The sequence below is a fragment of the Leopardus geoffroyi genome, chromosome A3, assembly GCF_018350155.1.
Source record: "Leopardus geoffroyi isolate Oge1 chromosome A3, O.geoffroyi_Oge1_pat1.0, whole genome shotgun sequence".
NCBI classification, from domain to species: Eukaryota; Metazoa; Chordata; class Mammalia; order Carnivora; family Felidae; genus Leopardus; species Leopardus geoffroyi.
Window position 1 is genome coordinate 88,517,777 of NC_059336.1, and position 26,377 is coordinate 88,544,153.

Here is a 26,377-nt window from a genome sequence, read left to right on the forward strand (position 1 = left end):
CATTATTTGCTTGTGGTGATGGCTTCCCACGGGTGTATGTGTATGTCCAAAAAGATCCAACTGTGCGCTTTAAACAGATCTGTTTATTATAGATCACTGATTCCTCAATAAAACTGTTTGAAAATATGCTGGGGGTGGTGATCAAGATGATGGTGATAAAGCTGAAGCAAAAGTTGCTGACAGGTCAACCGCAGTGTGAACAAGGCCACTGTGTTCAAGTGATTTAGGCCCTTGTCTGTCCCCAGAAGCCACGGGATGGGTGGGACAGGGCCTTCTTCACCTCTGTCCCCAGCACCCTGCGTGAGGCTCGCAATGCAGCAGGCACGAAATAGTCTATTTGTTTATCTCAGCGATGACAGTCCAGCATGATAAATGCTACAGTATGAGAAACCCGGGGGATGTGGGAGCATGGAGGAGAGTCACCATCAGACAGCTCATGAAGTCTTCCTGAAAGAAGTCAGGTCTGAATTGGGACTGGATGGGCAAGTATGGGCTTGCCAGGCAAAGGGGGCTTGGGTGTGGTAGGAGTGCCCCAAGTATAGGAAACAGCTTGTGTCAAGGTCTGGAAGCTTCACAGAACAAAAGGCATTATGGACATTCCGTGTGGTGGGAGCCACAGTAGGGAAAGGGAGAAACGGGATGTCAGACGGATGAATGGATGGACGGATGGGTGGGTGGATGGATGAGTTTGTTGTGTCTATGGAGCCACAGGGAGCTCCTACGGTAGAGTGGGTTCTGAGATTGACCCTGGAACGCGACAGTCGTGTCCCAGTTTTCTTCAAATGTGAGAGAGGCCTCTGCCATCCCAGTTGTCCACCTGGTCCAGTACCAATATGCCCACCCTGATACCAGCCCATCAGAAGCAAGGACAAGAAGGTGCATGGGTTTGTAGAGATACTCCCAATCTCTGCCTGCTGTCCCCTCCCCTGAGGAGAGAGTCACAGACTCTCCCCTTCCGTGAAGAGAGACTCTGTGACTCTAGCTGAGGAGCAGTTTTCCTCCCAGGCACTGCTAAGTTCTGCTGAGTTCAGGTCTGGAGTGAAGGCGGTGGTGTAAATAAGGCTGGGCCAGTGGGGGTGGGGGCAACCCTTGCTGAGGGCTGTTAGCTGGAACGACAGGGGCTGGCTCTGCAGGTCCCTGGCGGGGGGGGGGGGGGGGGCGGCAACAGGAATGAAGTGAGAAAGATGCAGATTGTGCTGGGCTCTTCCAGGCAGACCAGCTGTGCTCCCCACACACAGGGTGGCCTTGGGCGGCACAGCCAGACCTGCCCTGCAGGACCAGGGTGAGCCAGAGAGGCAACCTCCCACCCTGGCTCGAGCCCACCCTATGCGTGTGGCCGCAGCTTCCCCAGCACATGGCGTGCCTTGTGCCCCGGCTCAGCCTTTGTAGGATGCAGCCACCCACCAAGGTAGGAACCTGTCACCCATCCTGAGGATCGATTTTCTCTGCACTGAGTGACCGGGGACTATGGAGACCACTTGCTCGTGGGTGGTGAGACCCCAGTGGAGTGGCTTTGTCCTGACACTATGTAGTACCATGCCCTTCCCTCTGGATCATGGCTCCCGTGCCGTTATTCGCTCTACACAACTCTCCTCCCTAACCCCTGACACCATCTAAAGCCCTTGTCTGCCCACCCTGCTTCCTGCTCCGGTGGAGTGGCACAGCCCCTTGTCTCCTCCCAGCTCAAGCCCAAGCAATGGCCACCAGCCATTGAGACCCTGGCCCAGCTGGAGCATCTGTTCACAACCTTTGTTGATTTTCCTAACTGTCCTCTGCTGTGCCCGTTGGGGCTGGAGCATTATAAAGGGATACTGCCCCTCTCGTTCTCCAGGGCTGACTGTTCTGATTAACCATTGGGCTCCAGGGCAAGCTGTCCCAGAGATACTGCAGCTGCAGGGACAACTCTCAGCTCTCCCTGGTCTCCCTCCAGCTTTACCTAATGCCAGGCAAGGGCAGGAACTGGTGCCCATCCTCCCTCCCGAGGCCTATCCTCAGCTTACCCTTGCTCCCCTGTCTCCCTGGAGGCCCCTACTCTCCCATGGCCTTGGTCACTTCTCCGGTCCTGGGGAGGGGCCGTGTAATTGCTTTTGCATGGTGGCTCCACCAATGTCCACAAAATAGTAGATTCCAAGGCTCCCTTTCATTCATGAATCACAGCTCTACAGGGGCCTTGTTTCCACCATGTTCTTAAAGAAGAAAAGGAGAGAAGGAAGGGGGAATGTCATGGTTACCACCACATCTCCTATTCCAGGGACTTTGAAACCTTTGGGGAAAGCACAGCGTGAATCCAGGTCAGCAGCAGCAGGGGCGGCCAGGGAACACCTCTGATGGCTGTTGGCAGAAATCACATGGTTTCAGCAGAAATCAATCCCTCCCTCCCTCCCTCCCGCTTCTTCTCTCTTGCCCTCTGGAGATGTCAGTGTTGATCAGGGAGGCCTGGTGGTTTTTGCTGCCCCTTCCCAGATGCCTCCAGGATACAGATCGGGAAATGAGCTTAGGAATAGAATAAATATCTGTTTCAGATTCAAGTCAAAGCTATGTCTGAAAGGAGCAAGTGGGGTTCAGGACGCAATGCAATAGAAAAGTAGCCGGCTCTGGAAAAGCGGGTGTGCAGGTTGAGACATTAACAGGCCAAGTCCACGTGTCCACCTTATAGATGAGGAACTTGAGTTCGGCCGGCCCTGATCTGGGACTTCTGAAGGCAGGGCCCTAGCATCCCCAGGGGATATTCAGGTGGCACTTCAGTCCCTTCCCTGTGCTGTCACTATACACACACAGATGCGTGCGTGCACACACACACACACACACACACACACACATACATACACACATGCACATACAGACACAGTTAATTCACAGGGTGCTGACCTGTCTACGGCTTTAAGATTGTACGAGTGATTTGAAGCACATAAATGATGCATCCCTTACATCCACACCCTAAGAGGTTCAGCGAAATCTCTGCCAAGTCACAGCAGGTGTGGGTGGAGCTGGCTGCACAGACCACCTGCTGACCTGGGGTTTTTCCCTCTGAAGCAGAGCAGGTAGGCTTAAGCCCTTTGACTGGCTGTTGGGGAGACCAGGGAGGATGGATAAAATGAGAGGTTGGGGGAACATCAGAGTGGGTCTAAAAAAAGAGACTTGCCAAACCCATAGTCAGCTTCTGGGTCAGCTTTGGGAGCCCAGGCACAGAGGCTGAAGAGCGCGAGGCCCTGTCCCACTCTGCAGAGCACAGGCAGTTAGACACACAGAGAGAAAGCTGGCAGCCAGAGAAAGGTCTTGGACCAATTTTTTTCCACTGGTGAATCAGAGGAGAGCGGTAATGGGGGCCAGGCTGGCCTGACCCTGGTCACCTCTGTGAGTCAGAACTGAGGTCCCTGTGCTAATCTTAGCCCCTTGGGGAAGACTTGTTGGGACTTGCCACCATGTCCTGACCACCAAACTACTCTTGGAGCTGACATCACCCTGGAAAGGCCTGGCCCATCAAAGCAGGGCCAGAGTGTGGAGCCAGGGTGGAGAGGGGCTGGTCTGGCATTAGGCCTGCTCCCCGCTCACCTGTGACCTTCAGCAAGCCACAGCCAGCAGTCCAGCAAGATGAGCTCCCAGGTCCGCCCAGCTCAGAGAGTCTGCCAGACCAGGGCTGAGCTGAGGCCAGTCAGGAAGGGACGATGCCAGGCCAGCAGGGGGCCTTCGGGCCAGGACCAGCCCTGCCCCTGTCCCAGCAATTGCTCACCAAGGACGTGACCCCTAAGGATGGACACCAAATGATGCCGCCTGGGTTCTGGGGCCAGGTGCACCCTAAATTTGTTGTGTGATTTTGGACAAAATTGCTTCCCAAATCCCTTTTCTACCCTGGAGGCCATGCAGCTAGTGGTTTAAGGCATTGGATTTCGAAGTCAGACTAACTTGGGTTGGAATCTTTGTTGTAATGCTTAGTAGCTGGGGTAAGTCATTCAACCTTGCCAGGTCTCCATTCTCTTGCCTATAAAATGGGGCCAGTAACAGGACTTTCCTTGGGGGATTCTTGTTCGGGTTATGTGAGATACTGCTTGTGAGATGCTCAGCCCCAGTCTGTCACATAGAAAATATTCAGTAAACCCTCACTACTGTCCTTAGCAACTACTACTTCTGAGCTTCAGCTACATTCCTTTATAAAGAGAGAGGGCGCGGAGGATGATTTCTGAGCCTCCGTCTCTAATCAGCAACCGTAGCTTGTACAATGAGTCTGGCAATGGGACTTGCAGGGAGTGAAAAGTGAGGAGCTGTGGAGAGGTCCCCAGGGCTGTGGAGAAGGGGTTTTGAGATGCAATAGGAGGATTGCAGTTAAACATAAGGGGGGGCTGTGGGGAGCTGGCTGTGGGAGCCGAAGCCTAGCGGGGTCCTGAACCTCAGGGTCAGGGGTCCTGGGCGAGCCTCTGGTGTCTGGGAGGAAGCCTTCTCGCACTCAAGCTGATACTCAATTCCCCACTGAATTCCATCAGGAGGATCTTTCTTTTTGCACGGTTTCCCCTGGTGGTCTTTTCACCATGGTCTTAACCACAGTTGTGTCAAATGTGTGTTAAAAATGCTGCTATTAGAAAAGGTGCGTATGACTCTTCTGCTCCCTTTCTCTAGCATGCTGGGGTGTGTGTGTGTGTGTGTGAGAGAGAGAGAGACAGACAGACAGACAGACACAGAGAGAGACTCAGAGAGAGACACAGAGAGAGACTCAGAGAGAGACAGAAAGGAGAGAGGGAGAGAACAAGAGAGGTTGCATCTGTGATCTGAACTGACAGATATCCTTGCTGTCTACCAGGGAAGCTGGGACAGCCATGTGGCTGAGACCTGATGCTAAGGGGAGGACATGGAAGTCCAGAAGGGCTGGACCCGCATCTCTAGTCTCCTACCCAGGCCAGAAAGGGCCTACTTTCCTACCCAACACCAGGACCTGCCCTCCAGCAGTCGTGGAGGACAAGAAAGAACAGACGCTTTCTTTTCTCTGGGGGAATGATTGCAGGGAGCCTGGGTGTGGCCAGGGCCAGGGCAGGAGGAATGGAGGTGACCCCTCTTGGGAAGATGTGGCCAAGTGGGTGCCCTAAAAGGAACACGGTGCCTGCGAGAGGCGAGGTGCTGAGTCTGGAGCATTTCATGTGTGTGGGAGTATCAGACTGCCTTCTCCCAGTGAGGAGGATTCTAGAACATTTGGAGGGCCTGGGTGCCTGCAAATCTGGGGAGCAGGGAGCACAATGAAGACTTGACAAGCATCCTTTGTCTTGTTGCTAAATGCTGGGGTCTACAGAGGCTGCTACGGAGGGAGTGGGGAGGGCCAGGGGCAATCCCTTGACATAGAGGGCTTTGACTCCAGGGTCAAAGGAACAGCTGTGAAAGCCACGGGCACATCTGGCTGGGGCTGGGCTGGAGGAGGGTGAGCCTGTGGCCGGCAGGGAGCCAGGGACGTGGTGGAGACAGATAGGGCCCCTGTTTACTGCTGGGCGAGGTGTTGCAACAGGAAGAGGGCTGGGGGAGGAGGAGGCAGCTCAGGCGGAAACAATTTATCTGGAGCACGAGGAACAGCTGGGGAGGGAGGCCAGCTCTGCCGCTTTCCAAGGCCAAGTGGGACGTGAGGAAGGGATGCCCAGTGCCAAAGCAGCCAGCGGTCCCTGTCTCGTGCCCCCCCCCACCTTCCCTGCAGCCTTGGAATCCAGCCCTGCTGTCGTCACCCAGAGCAGAGCCCGTTGTCAGCCATTCCCACCCCAGTCCCCAGCTTGGGGCTGCCCTTCCCATTGGGACAGCCCACCAGACTGCAGGTTTTATCTGCTGTTGCATGTATACTGCACCCCGCCATATGCCAGGCATTGTGCGTTCCTTTCATCTGATGACTATGTGAGATGGGTGTGTTCTCCACTTTCCAGAGGGGAAAACGGAGAAGTCATAAGCAATTTGTCCAGGGCCGCATGAAAAGTCAGGGCTGTGGAAGGAACTTGAGCCCACGTCTGTTTTATTTCCAGAATTACTCAGATGCCCCTGGGCACGTGAAGGGGGACACTGTGGGCCTGCCCTTAGCCTGGCCCCAGGACCCCTCACCTCCACCCAGCTCACAGCCCACTCCCAAGAGGCTGGCAGTCCCCACAGGCACCCCTCTCCTTCCCGGGTCTGATTAGGGAACCCTTCCTGTCATCTGCCTCTCCTAAGTCTCTGTGCCCACGGCCAGACACACGGAAACAGCTGCAGCTTCTGAGTGAAGATTTCTGGAGTGCAAGACTTCTCCTGGACCACTCCCTCACCTCTTGAAGTGGGTTTCCAGAATGACCTGGACAGCTGTGGTAGCCACAGACACCGACTTCTCTCCCGAAGGAGACCTGGAGAGATGGGGGGCAGGGCAGCAGAGCAAAGCGGATACCACTTAGAAAGACCTCTTGAGTTAGACCCATTTGTGAGATGGGGAAGAAGAGGCTTGAGGAACCCTTTCAAAGCAGGGCATCTCCACTTTTAAAACCCACCAGTTAAAAAACTGGAAAGGAGGCTCCAGCCCCACGTGCAGCTGATTCTCAGGGAATATCATTTCCCATCCAGAAGGACATCACACATCCCATCTCACTTTGTGCCCTGAATGAGACTGGGACCTTCTTCAGGTCAGGGTCTTTGCCCTCCTACTTGTTTGCATCTCATTCACGGCAGAGGGAGTGAAATGAACAAGAAGTGTGTGTGTGTCCCATAATGAGCCACACAGTGTCACATTCGGTCCTTGTGACAATCCTATAAAGCAGTGTAACCACTCCCACTTTTCGGATGAAGAAACTGAGGCTCAGGGAGGAAAGGACTGGCCCAAGTTCATATAACCAGTCAGTAGCTATAATTCAAATGGATGGGTATTGGGTACATACTGTGTATGGGAATAATAAGTTATGCTGCTGTAACAAATAGCCCCCACATTTTAATACAACAAAGGCTTGTTTTTCTCTCACTCAAAGTCTGCAGTTAAGACTCTTCAGGGCAATCATCTTCCACTCTTGTTTCAGGCCCCTTTATTCTGGGACTCTGTCGTCTCTTCAGAGGGCAGGTGATGGAACAGTTGATGAATGCATTGGTCAGAACTAGCCCCATTGTCCTGCTCCCCTCCCACCCAAGGTGGGAGGGGCCCGTTGCAGGCAGGTGGAATGTTGGCTGGCACCGCTGTCTTTCCATGGCCATGCATGATGCTAGCCTGGGTCCATAGTCCCCTGCAGGGTCCCTGGACCCTACACAGGCTGAGCTCCCTCAGCTGGTGTGAGCTTAGGCCTCAGACTCAGGTGAGTGGGAAGAAGTTGGTGATATTATTCAAACACATCCAGGTCCATTCGTACTTCCTCAGGGGCTACTTCTCTAGGTAACGTTCTGTGGCCCCACCCACTGGGATCGCTTCAAAAGCTTTTCCCCTTCACTGTGTCCTCCAGTCCCTTCCCTGCAATGGTGTGGGCAGCAGGCTCCCCAGCAGGCTCCCCATCATGGCATGTACACTACAGAGAGAGACCTGAGGGGAATGACAAATCCAGCCCCTTGCCTCAACTTAGCCTGTCCCCCGACAGACTCACCGTCAGGCTCCTGGTTCAGTCTGCTTTCTCTCTCGGCTCAGCACCATTGGCATTTCTCTGATCCCCAGATCCCTGGAGAGGCACAGTTCTTTGCATCTGGGCTCCGGGTCTCCCCACGTGTCTAGGGCTGAACTGGGCCCCCAAGCACCTTGTCCGCATTCAGAGGCTTCCCTTTCCCTGCCTCCAGAATTCTACTAAACCAGGCTCTGCTCTCCCCTGAGGACACTGGCACAAGAGAGGCTGTTTCTACTCATCCATTCAGGGAAGATGGGGGAGAGACCCCACAGGAGTGCTGGGCGCCTCAAAGACCTTTTCTGTACGCTCCATACAGGAACAAAACCAAACCATGTGGTTTCAAAGAGCCTCCAGTTGCCTGTGATTCAAGTCCCTCTAGGGTATTAGGAAACTTAATGAAGAATTATGTGAAGTGCCTAGCACAGCATTCAAAGAAATAGTTAAAAAGCATACATAGCAACATTACCTTTAAAATCTCTGATGTGGGATGCTCTCTGCATACGTGAATGCTTGCCGTCTTTCCCTGAGCACTGTGCCCCACAGCAGACCTGGCTGGGGCATCCCCCACAGCCGTTCTTCCCTCACTGCCCTTTTCCTCTGTCAGAGCCCACTTCCCTCATAGGGGCTGTAAAGGCCACACGGTTGTTCCTCAGCCTCCCTTGCTGCTGCAAGGACCTGTGACTTCATTTTGATCAGTGGACCTGAGGGCTTGGGGGACCGTTATTCCTCTCTACTAAACTAGGTTCATGAATGGAAACTCTGCTCTTCTCTGGCTAGAAGTTAGCATCTAGAGGCAGTGCCTAGACCTCCAGCTGCCACTTTGTGACCACGAGAAGCCAGACCAGTGTGCTGAGGTTGGCCGACCAGAAGTACAGATGAATCTCACATCGCTGATGACGTGCTTGAACCAATGAAGTAACCCTGGGACCACCGAACTTCTTGCCACTTTCAGTTAGGTGTTCTGTTACCTTTGGCTGAAGTCATTCTGACACACATCTCATAATCAACAAATCCATAAACAAACTCATCAATTCCTTCCCAAATTCCTCTTCCTTCAAAGTTCCCCACTTCAACCAATGAGTTTCCTTTGCCAGAAATACTAGTAATTGCTGCTTCTTTCTCCCCCATTTCTCTCATCGAGGCTGTCACCAAACACCTTGACTCTTTTTCTGAAGTCTCTTAGGTTGCTTGCCCCTGCCAGGATGATGATGACCATCTCCTTCTGGCTCCCCCGACTCTGATTTCTTCCCTCCAGTCCATTCTTTGCAGTGTGCTGAGTGCCTCTCTTCCCCGGTCATGTCACGCCAGTCACACCTCCATGCTCTTGCACTCGCTGTCCCCTCTGCTGGATGCTCTCCTCACTTCCTTCTCACAGAACCCCTGTGAAGCCTAGACCTGCACAAGGTGTTATTTTCTCCGTGAACCTTTTATTAACTTGCCCAATGAGAGTTGAACTTGCTTTTGTATTCCACCCAGAGCTCTGGTTTTAGTAGTCAGCAGATTGTAGTGAACCTCATTGCCTATATATCTCCCCTACAAAACTGCAGGCAGCTCAAGGTGAGAGATGGTATCCTAGTTACCTATGAACTTTCAGGACCCAATCATGGAAGGCAGCAGTGACTTAGAGATTCTTAACCCAGTGAATGAACAACTATGTAGAATAAATGGACTTCCTCTTGAATGTGGGCACCTGTCCTGGCTATCTATTGCTAATGTAACAAAATTTAGTGGCTTAAAACAAAAATAGCATTTATTTTGCTTACAAATCTGAAATTTGGACAAGACAAGACTCAGGGGAAAGAGCTCATCTTTGCTCCACGTGGCATTGGTTGGGTTGGGCCAAAAGCTGGAAGCTAGAATCATCCCAAGGTCCATTTGTTCATATTATCTGAGGTTTGATGCTGGCTGTTGGCTAAGACCTTAGCTGAGGTTGTCAGCTAGGAGCTTGTACATGGTCTCTGATGTGCTGGGCTTCCCCACAACATGGCAGCTAGGTTCTAAGAGTGAGCATTTTAAGAGAGCCAGGCAGGAGCGGTGTCGACTCCTGTGGCTCTGCCTTAACAGTCACATGGCATCACTATCACCACATTCTATCCAGCAAGACAGGCCCAAAGTCCTGCCCAGGTTCAAGGGTGGGGGAATGGTCTCTGCTTCCTGTTGGGGGAGTGACAAGCTTCTGGAAGAGCATGTGGGACCAGAAATATTGTTATGACCATTTTTTAGAAAATGCAATTTGCTTCAGGACCCCTTTAAGTATTTTAGTCAACTCTTGTCTACCATTCTCTCCAAACAGTCTTTAGTCTTCCTTGTGAGACCTTATGTGGAGAACTCCTTGGTCCTCTCCTTGTGATGTGCTTCTCTGAATGTGGTGTAGACGTGTGGTTTAATGGGCAGATTATGCACTGTTAGGAAAACTGGGTTTGTAACCCACCTCTGCCACAGTCCGATTCTGCGTCTTGGGATAAGTCATTTGAATTCCATAGGCTTCACTTCCTTCCTCAGTAAACAAGGAGCTGATGATACCTGCCCCATCAACTTTATAGGTCCCTCATAGTGGGAAACCATAATGGTTGCTTTGCCATCTGAGTCCCCAAGTGGGAGAAGCAGGGGTTAGTAGCCCCAGCCATGTGACTTGGGGATTATTTGATAGTGGGCACAGTGGAGGCCATCCCGATTGATATCACTGAACACTGGAACATTGCTGGTCCTGATCATGTTTGACCAAAGCAAGAGCTGACGTGGTGGGAACATGGCTCCTCGCCGCAATTCCACTCTCCAAATTCCATGTCCAGTTGGCAAGATCTAATTTATATCCAGAATCATAGCTTTAGGGGAGTCTGGGAAGTGTAGTGTTTAACTTTCTGGACTCTGCGATACAGGAAGGCATTCTCAAAGGATTGACCCTGAGGCCAATTCAGCATACCCATCAGAGCAAACACATCTTGGAATTACTCCAGCCCAAAGCCAGGTGACAAGAATTTACAGCCTGATATTTGGGATGGGATGGGGTGAAGGGAACAGAGGCACAAAATTACGTGAGATGGGCTTGGGATGGCAGATGGAGCTTGTATTAACTTTCTACCTCAGATGAAGACTACTATAGTGTATGGTGTGCATGTGACTCCTTTAAAAGATCCTCAGCACAGCTGACACAATATCTTTTTGCTTTATAAGTAAGGTATTAAATAGTATGTGAAATACCGAACACCAACAGATGGCATGAGACTGTGAGGTCTGCATGTCCAGAGAGCCACGTCTCATTCACCCGTGTACCCTTTGCAACTAGCACCGTGTTGGACATTCAATAAATGCTTTATGAAGGAATGGATTTGTCAGTGTTCCACTGAGAAACTGACTTAGAGAACTTGACTCGATGTTCCCAGTGTGGTCTGATTAATCAGAGCCTGGTGGGAACGCCCCCTCCCCTGGTCTTAATATTATACTTCTCTTAACGTGGCCCAAGATTATATTAGTCTCCTTGGCAGCCACACCACACAGATGATTCACATTGAGCTTGAGGTCAACTATAGTCTCTGGGTCTGTTTCACATGAACAACTATTAAGTAAGGCAGGGCTTCCCCATCCTGTCCATATGCAGTTGATTTTTTTGAACTAAATGCTTTTTGTAACATTTCATCCTGCTGAGTTAGTGTCCATCCTCCTAGCTTCTCAAGATCTTTTCAAGTCTTAAGTCTTAACTCGATGTATTATTCATCCCTCTTAGAGTTGCTTCATCCATGATTGTGACGCAGAGGCAATCTGCATCTTCCTGCGTGTTCATGGCAAAAGTGCTGAATGAGGCAGGCCACCAGAGACCTCCCTATGTGTGGTTAGCAACTTTGTAATCAGTGTAACTGGGGAATTGTAACTTAACCATCTCCGATCCTATCTATAGTCTCACCATTTTGTCACAAAATATGACCAGAGACAGTTTCAGGCTGGAGCAGTGGAGCATACAGATTGCCCCAGTCTCTGGTACCCGGGTCAAAAGGGAGAATGGGGTCAGCAGGGTATTATTCGCTTTCGCAAAGCGACCCTGGCTCCCGGCACCTTTGCTTTCTCCTATAGGCTGTCAAAGACATTCCTTCATGTATCAAGAACCATGAAGATGTTTAGACCTGGTAACCCCACCACGGTGTTACCTGCTGTGATCTAAAAGTCCAGATGCAGGGAAATGGCAAAGTCAATGGTGGTACAAACTCTCCGTGGAACCGGATGGATATTATTAAAACAATAATTATTTTTAAAAACAGGGGGCTGGGGGAACTGAGATGTAATGTGAACTCAAAAAGCAAGCCACAAAATGGTGTTTACCCCATGAGGGTAAATATGTTAAATCATGTACATGCCTAGTGGGCATCCAAATATTGTAGAAACTGGGTTAAGGAGACAGAACTAAGGGCAATTTATTCTATTTTCCAAACTTTCAGTAACCCTATAGAAAGCAGCTTCTGAGACAAAGATTGAGTGAAGGCATTTTACTGAGGAATGTGTCCAGGGAGCAGGAAGGAGGGACAGCGATGTGGGGAGGAAGGGAGAGAGCTGGCCTTTAGTACAGAGGGTCACTGGGTCCCACAGGACCTCGGGGCTGCTGGTCGCTGAGGGAAACTGGGAGCCCTCATCAGCTCCAGCTTCATCCCCTACGGTGCCAGCTCTCCTGCACTCCTGGTTTTGTATGTGAGGGCGCCTAGAAGGTTCCTGGGGAGCTCCTGCTGGAGAGTGGGCATGATGCCATGCAGTGGTACCCACGGTGAGTGTGGCCAGGGGCAGGGATCTACAGGGTGGATGGCACAGGCCAGGGATGGTGGGGGAGGGTGGGTCACAGAATCTGATGTGCCACACGGGATGGGGCCGGCTCTGCTGATGGTTTGTAACTAGAGAAGCTGTTCTCTCCCCTCTCTTGCTGGACATTGGCCTCACCATCTCTGGCATCCGAATTCTATCCTGATGGTCAGGAGAACACACAGTTCCCAGGGAGGCTTGCTTTCCCAGGAAGGTGGGAGTGTTTCTAGGAGGTGAGGGTTCAGCCATCTCTCTCATCAAAGTCTCTTTTTAAGCTCTGACATATTCTGGAGTGGCCCCGACACACTTTGTATCATCTGACCTGAGGACACTTTTCTTTTGTGGGAGGGGGATTGTTTTCCCACCACCTTATTCCCTGTTTGTTGTTGATGGTAGTTTTTGTTTTTCTTCTTTGTTTTGAGTTTTTCATGGGGCCATATTGATTGTTTGAGTGCCCTTCTCCAGACCGCTATATTTCTTTATTTGGAAACTCTCTGCTTTCTCAAGGTCCACCCACCACAACCACTCCCTTCCTGCGACATTGTGAATGCCGGGATGATAAAGTCCCCTCTTTTCCTAGGTCCGCATCCTTTCATGTACCACCGCACGTCTCTTAGTTGATCAGAATTCGGTGTATCCTGCCAGTTCTGTGTGTTGCTTTTTCAGAGATTAAATTATCAGCCAAGCAAGAATGCAGCAGGCATCCTGGCTTCAGCGGATGTCCTTGTAACTGGAGCCCCATCACTCTAGCCAAGACCTGGCTTCTGCCGATTTGGGGACCCTGATCTTGGATGTGGAGAAATACCCCTCTTCACTCTCCACAGAAGGTCAGGAATCCTCTCAGCCTCCAAGGAGGGGGTCTCAGAGAAGGGAGCTCATAAACATGGCTGGTTTCTTGGGAGCAAGTCTTGCAATCCATTGGAAGCAGAGGGGAGGGAAACGCCAAGCTTCAAACCTCAGCTCCATCACTCACTGGCTGTGTGACTTTGGGCAAGTTGCTAAACTTCTCTGGGTATCGGTTTCCTAATACTGTAGATGCTGGAACTCTCTTTATCTTTCCAGAAAGTGTCAGAGGAAGGTTTTCCACACATAGCCATGATGAATATTGCCTGACAGTGAATGAAAGATGTCATTGCTTATAGTCTGATTTCAGAGAGGCTAAGTGTGAAAAAAAAAATATCTTGGAACCGATGAAATAGGTTATCTATTTGTAGGGTGTTGTGAGAATTACATGATTTAAAAGATGTAAAGCAGGGAGAGCCATGGCTGGAACATAGCACAGTGTGTATGTGTGTGTTCGTGTGTGTTAGCTTTGGATAATGGAGGAGGATGGCAAGGATGGATGCTTCTGAAGAGCAGATAGTAAGATGGCTCACCTTCTACTGTCCCTCCCAGTAAACGGAGATTTTTCTTTTTCTGAGAATCATCTGTCTGATGAGACAGTGCCCCTGGCCCCCCTTTCTTCCAGGTGTATGATGTGCTTTGTGACTAATTCTCACCAACGGTATATGGGAATCATCACTTTCCAGCTAAGGGGTTTCAAAAGGAAACATGTCTTCTCCATACACGCCTGTCCCCTGGACAGTTGGAAAGGTCTGGGGGGCATGTGGGATGATGGAACCACAAATGGAAGAAGCTGGGGTCCCTGAATCCCCACCTGGAGGAAAGTCACGGGCTAACCCACATTGGACTGCAACAAGCCACAGTTGAGTGTAGACACTGATGTTTAGGGGTTAACTTAACCCTAGCATTACCCTGGCTAAACCCATAGTCAGTGGCATCTGTGGAGGGAACTTGGAAAAATGGGAGAATGCTTCAGAGAAATTCAAGAGACTACAAAATCAGGGTCTCACTCACCGTGTTCTAGTGCCTCTGAAAACAGTTGACAGCATCCAGCCTCCCCTGGCCTCCCCCACACAGTGCTGACTTTATACTGAAGTTTTCATCAACAGACCATTCATTCAACATGCAATGTGTCTCTCCCACATGTTAGCACAGAGTCCCTGCGTGACGGGGCTCTGCTGGGTGTGGTCTCGGCACGGCCCCCCATCCTGTGGTCAGGCCCACTCCTGCAGCCCATTCATCATCCTGACATCCAGAAGAGACCCCATCAATCACAACACCTCATTTGCTAATGTGACTTCCTTCAGCGGCGCTCCGCCAGGGAGGGAGCCCCAAACGTCCCGCGGTGGGTGGGTGGGTAAAGTCGGGGACAGCAGTCTGGACCCTACAGACCCACAGCAGGGCTTCCAGACCCCCAGTTCCAGGCCCCAGGGATCGGACCTGAGGGCTTCTGTCTGTGCTGGGGTCACCATGGCTGAGCTGCAAGATTTCCTCCAGGAAGCTGTGTGTGTGTGGGTGGGGGGGGGGCGGGTTGGGGGGAACGGGCAGGGACCACTCCAGCTTCGCCTGGAAGGCTGCAAAATCCAGCGCCACTACCTGAAGTGAGCTCTGAGTTTTATTTCTTTTTTGTTTGAAAAAATAAATAAAAAAAAAAAAAAAATCCAAACCCAAATGGTTTGTCTGCATTTTCGTTCAGTATGTTAGTATCAAGATGAAATAGTCTGGGGCTGCTCCCCAGTTCACCTCTCAGATCATAAAACCTCTGTAGTGACTGAAAGCAGGAGTCCATCAAGTGGCTTTCTGTTCTCCTCCTCTGTGCCCCCAGGGCTAGTTACAAGGAATCCAAGTTACAAAGTGCAGGCGCCCCTGCGGCCGCCTGGGGCCCCAGGTGGCCTCAGAAGTCGCCCTGCCTGGGATGAGTTTCTCATAACCCAGGGCCACAATTGGGTGTGACAGGTTGACCCGGGTTTTCAGAGGTACCTATCCCAGACTCCTGGGCAGGGGTCTCTTCCCTCCCACCCTTCGCCCTTGCCTGGTCCAGTGAGTGGGCTCTGGCTTAACGGGCAGGGCAGCTAGAGGAAGAGCCATCTAGAAGAAAATGGCCCAGCCTACAGATGAGACAAGCCTCCTGCGTATGAGCTCGGTCCCCCTCACCCCTTCCAGGACTGCTTTACTGTAAACCTTTCACAGGAAAGTAAACCCTATAAAGTGAAGTATTTGTGACCCATGAGCTCTGCTCATCAAACATTGCAACCTGGGAAAAATGAAGCTGCTCCAAAATAGAAAAGAGCAAAATTGGAAACAATAAAATTTTAATGAATACATTCAAACGTCATTAATTGTTCCATTTGATACTCATGAAAATTTTCCTCCATTTGAAAACAATTTGTACCTTTTATTTTCTCGCCCTGTACAGATTCCTGCGTGTATGTGATGATGGCTGGGAAGTTGGAGCCAATTGTAAACTAAATGAGTAAACTTCAGCCAAATAATTTCAAAAGCAAAATTATAAAAATTCTTTCCAAGTATTTTATAGCAAAATAATTCCATTTAATGTGGGATGTGGGTGCATTTTAATTCTTTTATATACTCTGGGGTAGAACCTACAAAAATAAGACTGTCTAGGACCCAAGGAGTCCTGCCTCCCTCCTCCGCCCCTCCTTTCCTTTCCCTCCCTCACCTCCTTTTCTCTCTTCTCCAACGCCTCCTTCTCTGTGGTTTCCAGGAAGCATCAACAGAATCTCCTGCTAAAAATATTAATTTTTATAAAGGCACTGATTCTTAGCATCTGAGGCTTCTCCTTGGGAGTGGTAAATGTTACACAAAAGGATTGTTATTTTTGCTTCTCTCTGGTCCCTTAGCTATTCCTAAAGACAGAATACTCTGCTGAAAGGGACACTTCCTTACAGCAAAGGAACTGAAAACACCCTGCCCCCAGCTCCTCTGTGCACGACTGGCCCCCTCACTCTGGCTGGCTGGGCGATGGGTTGCCATTGTGGTGCATGGATTCTGTGATAAGCCTAGAGGTTCAGCCGGCAGCAAATAAATGCTGCAGTCTGTGCCTTAGCTAAAAGGTCCTTTTCCTTTTTCTTTTTTTTTTTTTTTAGATTTGGCATATTTTTATTTGACTATATATTGAGTTATCCATATACATATCTGTCTGATTTCACCTTGTGTCTAGAATTCCTTAGGTATAGGTTCCTCTATTGATTTTTCAACGAGACAAGTGGGCCACCCAGCAGCCTGGCCCCTTCTTGCCAAAATGCACAGACCCTCGGGGCTCACAGGTAGCTTTCCCATCTCCTGGGAAAACCACCTTGAAGCACCTGAGTGACTCATGGAGTAGGGGGGGGGGGTGGCCCACAGGCCCCTCAGCAGGGATGGCCATTTGCAGAAGGGAGCTCCTGGGTGAGGAGAAGGACTCCAAGGACACCCCCGGAAAGCCCTCCTGGCACCCTCTCAAGCAACACTGAGTTGTCTCGGCCTGGGGAAGCACGTTCCAGAATGTCCTCCGAGGTCCCCCACTAGAGGCTAGCTGCACTTAACTGCAGCTTCCCTCCTTCCACTTCCCTCACACCCTGCTCTCCAAATGGCAACTCCCAAGTGGCCCCTGCCCTGCGGCCTCAGCCCTGTCCCCTGTCCATGCACTGCCTGTGGCCCCGAGCCTGCACCTGGCTAGCTCCCCTGTCTCCTTCAAGACTGAACTAAGGTACCCCCTCTCCCAGGAAGCTTTCCCCAACTACTCTCCCTTCCCAGATGCTCTGCTCTGTTCACTGTGTCAGATAGATAGAGAGATAGATAATAGATAGATAATAGATGAATAGATCAATAGATAGATAATAGATGATAGATAGATGATAGATAGATAGATACATAGATAGATGATAGGTTTAATTGTTGCTCCATCAGATTGAGGCACGAGGGAGCCTCACCCATCACTGTGCTGCCCCCACTGGGCACATGGTAATGCTGAATGAGTGGATGGATGGTTAGACAAGGGCAAGGCTTGGGGAAGCAGGAAGTTGAGACAGATATCCAAGCGGCAAGGATAAGCTGTGGTCTCCAAAGCTCCAGGGACAGCACGGGGTCACTTGAGGCCCAGAGATGAGGATGGAAAGCTAGATCATTTCCAGTTTTGCTCCTCCCCTCGTCTGCCATCTCTTGGGCGATGAGTGTGTTGTCATCTGGGCAGGAAGATGCGGCCCCTGCCAGGGGAGCCTAAGTGCTGCCCTTCTCCCCTTCCCTCCCTCCCCAGCGGCAGGGGCGGGGCCCACCATGGCGGGCAACCACCAGCTTTGGGTGCCAGACCACCTGAGCTCCAGCCCCACCTCTGCCGCCTGCTCGCTGTGGAATGTGACACACATTCTTCCACTTCGCTGGGCCTCCACCTCCGTGATGGCAACGCTTGCCTTGCTGAGTTGCTGTGCGGATTTAAATACAGGAATCCATAGGAAGTGCCCAGAATAGCGCCCAGCACGCAGGAAAGCATTAGCACTTGTGATGCCAAGCCACACTCCCCACCTCTCCCTGCCTCCGGCACTAGCCTGAAGACAGAGTCAGGGGCAACCTGAGGTCACCTAGGGTCAGTCTGAATTCAGAGTCAGGATATAGCTGCACATGGGGACTCCTGAAACACCCTCAGCACGTTCTCATTAAGCCACCAAAGCGCCTCTGAATCCCAAGAAAGGAGCAGGTTCTGAGGGAAGCCTGCCTCAGGGTTGCCTCAGAGATGCAGGGAAAGGGTGGTCTTGTTCCTCACAGCCAGGCCTCCTCCATGCTGCTCCCCTACAGACGATCTTCTCGCCCAGCTCCGCACAGCCATCAACACTGAGCATTGTCAAGGCCAGGCCCTGGCACACAGCGTGTGGGAAACACTATACCTATTGTCACCCTCCCTGCCTGGGTTCAGACGCCAAAGACAACAGGGCACCACCCCAAGCCCAGTGCCCTGTGCCTGCCTGCCAGGATGAAAGCCTTCCCAGGGTGAATAGGAAGGAAGAAAGCCCCCTTCTGTTCTGGAAATGTCGACTTGCCTCCCTGTCCCCTTGGCTCTGCTCTGTGCAGTGGTTTCCCCAGAGACCCAGCATCCCTATCCCGGGCCCCCATCTCAATAGTTGTAAACACGAGACTGGGGCCTAAGCAGAAGCACAGCCTCCTCCAATGTTCTCCTTTCCACCCAGGCACGGCTGGGACTTTTGGGAGGTGCAGAAAGGCCCATGGGAAACAAGGACACTGTCACACAATGAGGAGTGGCTTTTCTAAGGTTTGCTTTATAGAAATCGGGGGTGGGTGTGGGGGGGAAGAGCAGTTCCATCCATCCTTCAAACTTGGCTCGTACTTCAAAGCCCAGTTCACTCCCTTCCTCCCGGAAGCCTTCCCTGACTATCCCAGCCCACAATCCCTTCCCTTTCTCAGTTCTTTCTGCAGCTATTCTAAACCACCCCCATAAATAAGTGCGTTTGACCAGGCTGGTGGCCCGGCTGAGGCGGGTGTGGGGCCTGGGAGCAGATGCCCCTCTGCACAAATGTTGCTCTCTGATGGCTCCTGTGGCTGTGCCGGACCTCCCCACTATCTCTTATCTCACCCACAGTATGCTCCAGGGAAGAACAAAAGGCAGCTGGCCTCCTAGCCCAGCTGGGGTCACACACCTAGAACCACTTGTGAGCATCGGAACCCAGGGAGAGGGGAAGGGACTTAGGCCGGCCTGCAAGCCCATTCGAGTCTGCAACTCATCTTTCCTCTGCTCACCTGAACAAGGACCCTCTAGTTCTTGTGCTCTGGGGAGAAGGGGGCTTAGAGAAGGTCCCTGCTCTGCTCTCTGCCTCATGACAGCAAAACTCTAATTCATTCAGGATCAGTGAGAGCTAGCCCATCTCTTTTGAAGCCAGACAAGCTGTTTTTTCATCCTTTATCTGCTGAACATCCAGACAAGGTTCTCTCTTATTTGACTCTTGTCCTCAGGTCCCATTCTCCAGAGGGATGGTCCCTCCTCACCTCGCTGTCCCTGACCTATCCCCTTTTATTCACTCTCCCTTCCTAGACCCTCTTGTCTTTGGCCACCTTCCCCCTTGTCTGCAGCCAGCCCTGGTTGACTAGGGCTACCACTGGCACCTGAAAGCCTTTCCCTCCTCCCAGGGGCGAAGTGAAGGGTTGTCCATAAAGTGGGGAGGCAACCACACCCCGTCCTCACCAGGCTTCTGGTAGCCTCACGGGGCATCCCTGTTCCCTCTGGAGACCTTGCAGGCAACCTTGAGCTTATGAGGAGCCCATGTCTACCTTCACCCTTTTCTCTCTTTGCTCCCCCTGTGACCCTCTCTGTTCTCTCCTCCTCATGTCACCTATGATGTCAGGAAATAAGTGTTTCATCAAACTGTCTGATGTATGTGGTTCATGAGGTGAGAAGAGGGATACACTGGGACCCCCTCACAAGCTCTAAAACCTAAGTGGGCATGGCCATTACTCACGGGCCTTGCCAAAGCAGATTCCCTGGCCCCCTGCCCAATGATTCTATTTCATAGAGCTAGAATAGGGCCTGGGATTCTGAATTTTTAATGAGCACCCCAGGTCACGTGCCTCTTATGTCTGAGCCCTGTGTGGGAACAGAGCGGGATGAGGTTGGTACCCCTAGGAAGTTCACCTGCTGCCTTGGTGCCATGTGGAGCAATGGGTTTAATGCACTCTCAGAAGTAGGCAGGATCAGGGAAGCATTTGAAGCTGGCTTCTTTGAGGAGGCAGGACTTGGGCTGGATCTGAGGGCCTGGTGAAATTTGAATCCATAGAGAGGAGGAAAGACACATCCAGGCACCAACTGGAGGAATAATGGCTCCGAGAGAAGGAAGTACAAGAGTGGGATGCCGTGGTGGGCTAATGAAGGGACCATTTACATGCTTTGCCTGGATAACCTCTTGGAGGGATTGGCAAAAGGAGAGGAAATGGAGAAGGAGGATGTAGAGAAGAAGAAAGAATGGACTCCCAGAAAGGTTGGAACTAAAGGTTTCGAATATCTAGGTAAGCCCTGAATTCCAAGTTCTGATGTCATTTCTCTCCTTTAGTCCCTAGTCAGGGCAAGAGTGCAGGCGAAGCCAGACCTGGGATGGGGATCAGTGCTGTGCGTGGACCTGGGCCCGGGTAAGTGTTCCACAACCCCAAACCACCCTTACCACAACACTCCTCCCACCCTCCCGCCAAGCATCAGCCTTTCCTAGCTAGGATGGCTGGCCCCTGACCACAAAAGCATCTTGCAGACTTGCTGTGATGATCTGAGGCCACCTGCTGCCCATTTCCCTGCCCTGGCACCTGGCTTAGGGGCTGGCCTTGGCCTCCTCATGAATGATCACTGGCCCCCCACCCCTTTTCATGCTCACTGTGCTTATGCATGTTGGCCCTGCTCAAGAATCTCCTCTCCTGGGGCGCCTGGGTGGCGCAGTCGGTTAAGCGTCCGACTTCAGCCAGGTCACGATCTCGCGGTCCGTGAGTTCGAGCCCCGCGTCAGGCTCTGGGCTAATGGCTCAGAGCCTGGAGCCTGCTTCTGATTCTGTGTCTCCCTCTCTCTCTGCCCCTCCCCCGTTCATGCTCTGTCTCTCTCTGTCCCAAAACTAAATAAACGTTGAAAAAAAAAAAAAATTAAAAAAAAAAAAAAAAAAGAATCTCCTCTCCTGTGCAAGCCCAGCATAAATTGAAAGCCAGTGCCAACAAGGAATAAAGAATGGAGGGAGAGACCATGAGGAATGTGCCCAAGACCCCCAGGAGAGGGAGCCCTGGCCTGGGAGACCCCACACCTAGGCTGTGGTCCCAGCTCTGTCGGGTGTGGTCTTGGGCTGGCCATTTTCCTCTCTGGGCTTCAGATCTTTTTCCTATAACATGAAGGGGTTGAAAGAGCTTGTCCTGTTCCTGGATGCTATCTCGGGGGGGAAGCCCTACAAGGAGAACATTAAGGAGATATTAAACTAAGACCAGGCATTGTGAGGTCGGCGGCACCTGGGGGAAATCTGCTTGGACTACGCACAGAAGGAGGGAGTTTTATCTCTGAGGTGGAGGCCACGGCCCAGGCAGTCATGAAGAGACACCGAGAGTGTTTACCAAAACCTGATAGCAGGCACTGTGTAGCAAGTTTTGACTGATAATGTGTCATGTTTGGGCAGGTAGGTGTTACCCTCATCTCAGCTGTGAGGAAACCATCTCAGAGTGCACGTGCCCAAGGTCAAACGGCTCCTGGCATGGAGCTGGGAGTCACCCTGCGCTGATCCAGGCGGAACGCAGACATCCGGAGGCCATTGGGAAAACTGTTTTGTGTGGAAAGCCTTACTCTGCTGGCGGAGGAGGCTGCCTCAGAGTCCGCCCAGCCTGGCCGCTGGCTCCAGGAGCTCGGCTGGGAGCTGCCTCTGAGCCTAACCTGTGTCCACCCCCGCGCCCAGGGAGCCAGCCTCTTCACACTCCCGGCCATGGAGCAGGCCCTACGGATTTGGAAGGGGACGTGGAGCCCCCAAAACAGAGGTTCCATTAACCCCCCAGGCGAAACCAGTCAGTCTCTGGCTAAAGCACAGCTGGGGTGTTTCAGATTAAACCGGAGTCTTCTTTGTGAAAAGGAAATGACAGAAGAGAGAGGCCCGGGGGTGCTAAACATGGTTCAGCTTCTCAACTGACCGCTGAGCCCTGGGAGAAGCACTGCTGGGGACAGGAATGATGCTTTGTGCCTTTTTCAGAAATAGCTTTTAAATGAGTGAGGCATACAATAGAATTTCAAACATTAATTATCATTTGGGGATGCTATGTAGGTGCCAGTAACTGTTTTAAATGCTTCAAATGAATTAGCCTGGTGAGTCCTCACAATAGCTCTATGAGAGATATTATTAGCCCACCTCACCAATGTAGAAACTGGGGCACAGAGAGGGAAGTGACTCGCCCAAGGTCACGCAGCTGGTAAGTGGCAGAGCAAGGGTTCAAGGAGAGCAGGCTACTCTTTTGACCTGGACCTCACAGGGCAGGTATGAGCCTGACGCTCCCAACCCCAGGCCTCAGCCCTCAGTGCCCCATCCTCTGTGGGTGTCTGCAAGGGAAGATAAGCGTCCATGGTCTCTCACTGCGGGGGAGGGACACCTGGGATCTGGCCCTCACCTCGAGGACTACCCTTGTTCCACAGGGGCCCTTGGCAGACTCCGCTTAAAATCAATGTAAAGTGTTTAGAATAATGTCTGGCACAAAATAAATGTTCAAGCCAGAAATTATATGTGAATATGTAGAAAAGACAAGGTCAGTAACTGGCTCTAGAGAGGATTTGGCACTTTCCAAGGGCTTGGGTTAGATTGAATTTAATGATTTGTAAATATTTATTGTTGTATCTACAGTTTAAATGCACTCAGACTAGATTTTAGATTCCACATGTAACTGATTCCCACATCCAGATTTTTTAAATCTAAAAAGAGTAAGTATAACACACAATAAGTTTTCTCATTATTTCCTCACTTTGTGTCTCAGCCTTTCCATTTCCTGCACGCCTCAATAAATAATCTTAAATCAAAATAAACAAATAAGTGAATGTCTAAGCAGGAGCTATTATATGAGTATTAAAGATATTGACCCTTTGGCTGCCATTTGTCACACATGTAACAGGAATCAACGGCCCTCTAAGACTGGAGGATCCTGGTTGGTGGCAGGCTCTCAGTTTTGCCGAGCTTCTGGAACGATTGGGGTACTTCCGCTCATGAGATAAGGCAGGGCAAGAAGAGCTGAAGTGCTCTGCATGACAGAGGGAGAAATATTTGGAGTTGGAGAAATTCTGGGATGTAGGGAGAAAAGGGGAGAAGGGAGTGAGAGAAGAGGGGTGTGGACAGGTGTGGGTGGATTCCAGAATATGGCCCCCAGACCTCCTGAGAAGTCCGGTGGGATAATGTTTGGTTCGAATGTGGTTCCTCTGTCTGAATCTGCATCCCAGTTGACATGAAATAGCTGTCTCAGACCATGAAGCCACTTACCCCTTTGCTCCCCAAACTGGCAAACCCAAACCGTCAAGATGCCTAGGAACACCAGGAGTTGGTATTTGAATTGCACATGTCTTTTTAAACCCGGTTTGTTATTTGGTGGTGTGTTTTCTTTATGGTTGGAATGGACATTGTGGTGTGTCTTCTTTAGGACTGTAGGACTCCATCCTCCATCGCAGGGAAATGCTGCAGCAGGGAGCCTCCAACGGTCGGCTGTCAGAGCTACCTTGCCCAACATCACAGGTATAACAGTAACTCATGCTCTGTAATAAATTGCCCCAAAACATGGGAGCTTAAAACAACAATTATTATCTTGAAGTTTCTGTGAATTAGGAATTTGAAAGCCACTTAGGGGGGTGGTTCTGGCTTAGGGTTTCTGATGAGGTTGCAGTCGAACTGTCGACCAGGACTGCAGTCATTGGACCCAGTCCCCTGACTGGGGCCTGGGGCCGGGGGACTGGCTTTTAAAGGTGTCTCACTAGAATGGCTGGGGGTGGGAGGCCTTGGTTTCTCACCACGTGGGCCCCTCCATAGGCCTGCTTGAGTGTTCTCACAACATGGCAGCTTTCCTTCCTTCAAGAAGGAAGCCCTAAAAGAAGCCATGATGGCTTTTGTGACCTAGTCTTGCCATCATGACTGCCGTGCTCTCTTTGTTAGAAGCAACTAAGTCCAGGCTCCATTCAAAAGGAGGAGAAGTAGGCTCCATCTCTTGGAGGGATGGATATTAGACAATTCATGGACGTATTTTTAAGCCACTAAAATGCCCCACTCCTGGAGGAGCCCATATCCAAGGATGAAAAGGCCCCCACCTTGGGACAACTCTGAAGGACCCTCTCAGCTTCAGAGCTCCTTTTGGGGTCCACGCAACCTTCACTGAGATGCAACACAGCTCAGCTTTCCCCTGGCCGATCCTGCCTGCCCATGTGATATTCCCAAGAACACTACTGATAAACCTCGTGCACTCTCCACCTCAGAGCTGTCTTCCCAGGGAACTAGCTTGTGAAAATAGTGTGTTCTGTTACTGTGCTAAAGGTTTCCTGAGTGTTATACCTATCTATTTCTTTTTTTGTGGATTCGGCTCTTGCGAGTGTTTTTACAAAGGCCTTCTAATCCTGAGACGAGATATTACCTAGATCTTGTTCCAGGTTATCAGTGATTTCAAACTTTACTCTTAATTAAGTAATATAGTTGGGGTTTATTTTAAAATTTTTAAATGTTTTTATTTATTTTTGAGCAAGAAAGAGAGACAGAGGGTGAGCAGGGAAGGGACAGAGAGAGAGGGAGACACAGACTGTGAATCAGGCTCCAGGCTCTGAGCTGTCAGCACAGAGAGAGCCCGACACGGGGCTCAAACCCACAAACCACAAGATCATAACCTGAGCAGAAATCGAATGCTCAACCGGTTGAGCCACCCAAGCACCCCATAATTGAGATTTATTTTAATATACATTGTGAGATAGGGACTTTTCTCTGGTACTTCATCAATTGCCCTAACGAATTAAAAAAAAAGAATCATTTTCCTACTGAGTTGAAATGAAACTGTTACATATATGCTGAATTCTGATATTTAACTGGGTTGGTTTCTGACCTTTCTATTCTGTTCTGAACGCTAGCCACACTCTTTTGATTATTATATTTCTGAAGTATATTCTAACATCTGAGGCTATAGGTCACTTTTCTTTTTTCTTCCTTTTTGATATAGTCATGAGCTTATTCTTTAATGATACTTTTATGGTAAATTTGATCATTTTCCCACTTTCCAAAATCACACTGAGATTTTGATTGGGATGTGCTAGGTGTTTTGATGTCAGTTCTTCCAAAACATCTTTACAATATTAAAACTTCCCATTAAAGAACATAATATGTCTATCTATCTATTAACATCCCATTTAAAGTTCTTCCTATATGTGTAGGGTATGGCTATATGTGTAGAGAACATATGTGGAGAAGTACGTGTATGTATACGTATGAGTATGGGGTGTGTGTGTGTGTGTGTGTGCGTGCATGTGTGTGTGTGCTTTCACACACACCACTGTGTTTGGTAAGCTTATTCCTACATATGTTATGGTTTTTGTTGCTATTGGTGGTATCTTTTATTATGTTTCCTAGTTGGTTATTTATGAAAGCCAATGAAATCTGGGTAGCTATCTTTTAAAAAAAATTTTTTTTTACATTTATTTATTTTTGAGAGACAGAGCACAAGTGGGGGAGGGGCAGTGAGAGAGGGAGACACAGAATCTGGAGCAGGCTTCTGCGGGACTCAAACTCATAAACCGTGAGATCGTGACCTGAACCAAAGTCAGATGCTTAACCGACTGAGCCACCCAGGTGCACCTGGGTAACTATCTTTTAATAAGCCACTGTTCACTCTTATGATTTCTAATGCTTTTATAATTGATTTGCTTTGGTTTTCTTAGGCAAACAGTAATATCTTCAAATAATGATAATTTTCTTTTCCTCTCCAATCTTGATCCTCAAGATTCAGAGGAAGAGCACATTTCCTGCATTGTGCTAGTTTTGTTTCCTTTTCACACACAAGTAATATATAAGCATAGTCCAAATGTTAGAAAAAAAAATTTTTTTTTAAATCACACCTCTGAAATAATACAACTGTCTGTGACTTAACAGACAGACTTAACTGTCTGTGCCATGCATTCTCTTTTTAGACTGTTTTTGGTGGAAACATATATGCATGTGTGCACATATGTGTGTACATATAAAAACATATATGAATTTATAAATATTATAAAAATAAACACTATTTGTAATGTGAACTTAACCATTCTATAAAATGAAAGCATTTTCAGGAAAGTAAATATATGTCATAATTTTATATTGCTTTATGTCTTCATATCAGAATCTATTCACTCAAGCTTCTTTTTTAAAAAAGCTTATTTATTTATTTTGAGAGAGAGAGAGAGCAGGGGAGGGGCAGAGAGAGAGAAGAGACTCCCAAGCAGGCTCCACGCTGTCAGTGCAGAGCCCGACATGCTGCTTGATCTCACGAACCATGAGATCATGATCTGAGCAGAAATCAAGAGCTGGCACCCCATATTCACTCAAGCTTCTAATTTAGGACATTTAAGTTGTCTCCAGTTTTTGATATTCTAAATTATTTGCAATAAATCCTGTTTAGAATAGTCTGATTCCTGTCCCTGCTGCACCAAGAATAAACTCCTGGAAATGGAATATTGGTGAGTCGAATGACACATG

General features: G+C 49.9%; 1 long non-coding RNA gene across 1 annotated transcript in view; it reads left to right on the forward strand.

The window, feature by feature from the left end:
• The window catches only part of LOC123580947, a 168,481-nt gene extending 144,789 nt beyond the window's left edge, over positions 1-23,692 (forward strand). The window contains exons 3-4 of the long non-coding RNA XR_006703544.1: positions 20,247-20,315; positions 21,329-23,692. This is a non-coding gene — a long non-coding RNA (uncharacterized LOC123580947). The remainder of the gene's footprint in view (positions 1-20,246; positions 20,316-21,328) is intronic.
• Positions 23,693-26,377: the final 2,685 nt, after the last annotated feature.